The 4,054-nt window shown below is 36.9% G+C and overlaps 1 pseudogene; it reads left to right on the top strand.

Annotated features, from left to right (window-relative positions):
- The first annotated feature begins 2,841 nt into the window (after window positions 1-2,841).
- Window positions 2,842-3,444, top strand: LOC104992209 (annotated as a pseudogene).
- Window positions 3,445-4,054: the final 610 nt, after the last annotated feature.

Here is a 4,054-nt window from a genome sequence, read left to right as displayed (position 1 = left end):
GATAAAGGTTTTGTGGGTCATTTGTGGATGGGATGAGGCATGTATACTGGGTGGGGAGAAGAGTAAGGCAAATACGTTCTCCCTATGGGGTAGGAGGGGAGACAGGTTATACTGCTCAGGAGGACCTGAAATCCATTAACAGTTACAATACAGGGGAGGGAAAGATGATAAGGGTCTGGTTTTTCCCTTCCTGCCTTCCAAGACCCTCCGTGGTTTTATCTGCTCTTTTCTCCTTGGATCACTACATCAGACATATTTGAAAAGTCATTTACAGCTCAGCTGGTAAAGAATCCGCCTGCAATATAGGAGACCCCGGTTCAGTTCCTGGGTTGGGAAGATCCTCTGGAGGAGGAAATAGCAACCCACTCCAGGATTCTGGCCTGGGGAATTCCATGGACTATATGGTCCATGGCAGTAGCAAAGAGTCTGGACATGACTGAGCAACTTTCACCTTCATTTGACTTTTACAACAACCAATAAAAACTTTGATTTCTCTATAAGTATATTATGACAATGAGAGTAAATGTTAGATTTGGAGCTGTTGTGCTAATAAAGGGAGTTTATGAAGAAAATTTTGACATATTTTACTGATTGTATTCTTATATCTGGTACTATAGGAAAAAAAGTATAATAAATAAGAGACTATTCTTCTGGATATTTGGCAAATATGTTGACAAAATGATTTTTAAGTGTTTAGAAGGTAATATTCATTTATGATTAATAAAGGGCAGAAGTTAGAAAATAAAGCAAGTTCTTATTATTTCATTTCATGTAGCTTCCTTTTGTTTTTGTCTGAAGATCAAATGGAAAATGCAATTTAACCTGTGGCAAAGGCAATGCTAAGGAAAAAAAAAATCTGAGTCATGCAATGGACTTCTTCAAAATGGTCTATAGAATTTTATCCAATAATTGAATAGAACTATCTGACTTTATGTTATAATTTTTTTTACTTGAAATAACAGGAATTTGGAAAGGAGAAAATAAATAAATTTGCTTTGGGGATAGGATGAAAAACATTTTCTCATAAAATAAAAAGCACTAAAGTATTCTCAAAAAATGAGAATACTTGAGGTATCATTTTATAGTAAGAGAATTTTGAAAATAGACCTCCTCTGATATGATTATGATTATCTCAACTTTAGGCAGTTATTCCTATTGTTCTGATGGGTGCAAATATGCTGAATGGAGCTGAGGTCAATCATTGCAACAAGTCGATATTTTCTACAACAATATAGTAAAAATCACAACATTCCAAGTAGTAAACCAAAGCTAATAGACATATTAGTTATAAGGATTCCAACTATTCACACAGTAAACTCATGCTTTTAAATGTGACCACAGTGAAAATTCTTAGAAATCTTCTCCAATAGAACTTCTTGACTTACCTCGCTTATAAATTTCCTCTCTATAAGCTGGAGGAAGTGGCAAGATCTGGCCTTGATAACCAACATGTAAGAATTGGTTGATGAAGTTAAAAATAACATGGACTTGAGTCAAAGGAGCGGAGTTGTCAGATTTTTTCGTTGTGCCTGTTGTAGGTTGCATTCTCTGGCAAGCAGACCTTGCGATGGAGACACTGTGCAGGTGGAACACGGGGCAGTGATTTCAGAGACCATGCCCATAAAGGAATGAATGAAGCAGTGCTGAGCAGAGGTATAAATTGAATCATAATGCAGTTGCAATAGGGATTATGGCAGGTCTCACAGGAAATTCTGATACTGGGATGGTTCTTCCAAAATGTCTCTAACTGAAGGGGCCAAACCTGGACTCTTCTCATTAACCAGTCATTATACGCAGAGAGCTGCTTGGGAAACCACTGGAGAGGCAGCTTCTTTCGGACCTGTAGAATTCTTACACAGAGTTTCAGCTGAGCACCATCAGGTAATACTCCCAACCATCAGGGTAATGAATGGCTCAGAGCTAAGGGAGATCTGGACAGCACAACACATTCATTACAAGGGCCAAGAAAAAGAATGCCTGTAGTCATACATTTACCCCCAACTTTAGGAATGTACATTTCAGAAAGATTAAAGGATCAGGGGAAAACTGAAACAACAGGAGATTTGTGGCTAGCAGAAATATTTGTTCATTCAACAAGTACTATACTTAAAATGGGCTTACTCTTTGTTGATTACGAAAGCTACTGCAGAAGCAATGATGAATAATAGATAGTCCCAGCTAGTGGTGGACTGAAGCTGGCTGCAACCTGCTGGCCAGAGCCAATTTATCAGTCCTTCTTCCAGACTCCCAGTGATGTCCAGTTGGTAGCTTGAAATGGGCCTTGATGGAAACATTTGTACTATGGAAACTAGATAATGGTAGAAAGCAGGGATTTTTTTTTTACCCCAAGAACCAATTGTTAATAATGTATCAGCACAATACTGCACCCCACTTTTGAGATGACAATCCAACAAAACTGGAAACGAATAAAATTGTCTACTCTGCCTCTGGTCCTTTGAAGTAGCTGCACACTCCCCCGTATGTGTGAAAAGGTGAGCTCCTGACACTTCAGCATTGATCATGACAAGATCCTTAGACTCATGCTGTCCAATGAAAGTATAATCTGAGCCGTATATATAATTGAAAATTTCCTAGTAGCCATATTTTTTACAGTGAAAGGCATACTTAAACATTTTCAAGGAACTAAATTGAATATGGAAAGTTCTTTTCTTTCAGTATTTGCATGTACATTGACAAAACTTGTTCCTCTTTTCCAAGAAGAACTATTTGACTTTTAAGCAAAGCTCATCAAGTAGCCATCACTTTGCAGTCCAGTCTCAGAGGGTACAGGGCCAGTGCCAAGCAAGGAATAGCATTCTCTTCAGTCTCAGATGCTAAAATATGGACAGATCCTTCATCTTTGATTGGATATACAGTGATTTTAGCAGAGTGCTACAGTTTTTAGGCTTATAAAAGAAAACTGGCAAATTGGTATTTTTTGGATTGGACAACATGAGAAAAACAACATTACTGCTTATGCTAAAAGATGACAGACATGGACACATGTCCCTAATGTTACATCTCCCTTCAAAAGAACTAACCACTGCTGGTATAACCTTTGCAACTTTTAAGGTGGGTGACTGTTCAAGCTCAAAGAGTATGGAAAAACTATCTTCCTGCTATCAACGGCGTTACACTTCTGGTGGATTGTGCAGATCATGAAAGGCTGTTAGAATCAAAAGAAGAACTCGATTTGCTAATGACAGTCGAAACCACTTCTAATGCATTTATACTGATTCTTGGGACTAAGATCAACAGACCTGAAGCCATCGATGAAGAGAGGTTATGAGAGATGTTTGGTTTATATGGTCAGACAACAGGAAAGAGCTGCATGCTGACCTGTAAGTTTTCAAGCACGGTGTGCTCAAAAGACATGGTTACTAAGAAAGTGTCGGCTGTGAGCACAGGTTCTTAACACCAGCCTGAATGGTTCCAGGTGCCACTATTCAGTCCTACTTGGAGATCTGATCATGCAACATGTATAACTTGAATTCAGTAGAATTTTCTTGGTTATAAGAAGCTTATTTAGATTATTACTATTACATCAACTTAATTTGCATGTGAATTGAAAACTGATTATCACAATGTTAGCTTCATCATTCCATAAAAATAATTAGTTTTTACAGCTTATAATCTGATATTACCCTAGCAATATTCACAGTATAAAAAGCAACTTTCCAGCAGTACATTTGAAACACTTATTAACAACATGAAACTACAAATATAGCCATATTGAAAAGTGCATCATGTTAAATTTTTGTCTACTTTTTTTTGAAACTAGCTTTTAAATTTAAGATTATATGTCTGCCTAGCTTTAGTATAGAATTAATAATTAGCTGATTGATGGTTGTAGGATATCTTAGAGTTTTCAATACTTTTTCTTATGCAAACATTATGCAATAAAACAAACTGTAAGGTTCAGCATCCTTAAAAGCATATCAATTTCAAAATTATGTCAAACTTTAGTAAATTCACTAACAAGACAATTAATGTTAACTTCAAATTCAAAGGAGAATTGCATAAATTGAAAGCAACTCTGTTGGCCAAACTGTAC

The sequence above is a fragment of the Bison bison genome, unplaced genomic scaffold (assembly GCF_000754665.1).
Source record: "Bison bison bison isolate TAMUID 2011002044 unplaced genomic scaffold, Bison_UMD1.0 scf7180017848327, whole genome shotgun sequence".
In the NCBI taxonomy this organism is placed as follows: Eukaryota; Metazoa; Chordata; class Mammalia; order Artiodactyla; family Bovidae; genus Bison; species Bison bison.
Note: the sequence above shows the minus strand (reverse complement) of the source record. Positions and strands in the feature narration are given on the sequence as shown.